Raw genomic sequence first — 725 nt, 5'->3', positions numbered from 1 at the left:
ACAATTCTAATTGAAGAAGTGTGTATAGTGACATGAGTTGTTTCATCTTGATCAACTAATATCTTTTAATTCAAGAGCTGATACTCTCAGTTCATTTAGTGAGTGTCTGTTATATCAGATAGTATATCTTACTCTTGTTATGAGAAAGCATCTGTCATTGAGTTATGACTGCCAGAGTGATAGTGTCTCATGAAATGAAAATAACTTAATAGCTTAGATTATTGCATTTGTTATTCAGTAAGCTTATAAGTGATAGTGAAGTGTTTGAGATTCTTATAATCTGTGATTATCTCAAATTTGAAGACACTTTGAAGTTCAGAGTCTTATTCTTCTAGACAGTATACAATCATAAGAAGTTTCTTATCATAGATCTCATAGTTATATTCAGTGAGACTCAGTTTCTTAGACATGAAGATACATGATTATAAGACATCTTTATTATTATATTACAATATAGCTCTATCTGTAACATAGTCAGAGAAGTCAGCTTTAATAAATATTTTACAATCAGAGTTAAATATCATTAGCAGAGAGATATTAATGAACATCTTCATCATCTGTGTAAATGCAGCTTCAATGTTTACTAATCACTGAATACTGAGTTCTTCTTAATAAGTTCTGTAAGTAATCTCACAATATCTGAGAAGTTGCAACTGATAGAAATTAGCAAATCTGATGAATCTTTATACATCTTTCACAGTATATGAAGCTTCTCATTCAAGAAT

Source organism: Blastomyces gilchristii, assembly GCF_000003855.2.
Source record: "Blastomyces gilchristii SLH14081 genomic scaffold supercont1.8, whole genome shotgun sequence".
Lineage (NCBI taxonomy): Eukaryota > Fungi > Ascomycota > Eurotiomycetes > Onygenales > Ajellomycetaceae > Blastomyces > Blastomyces gilchristii.
This window is presented reverse-complemented; position numbering follows the sequence as displayed.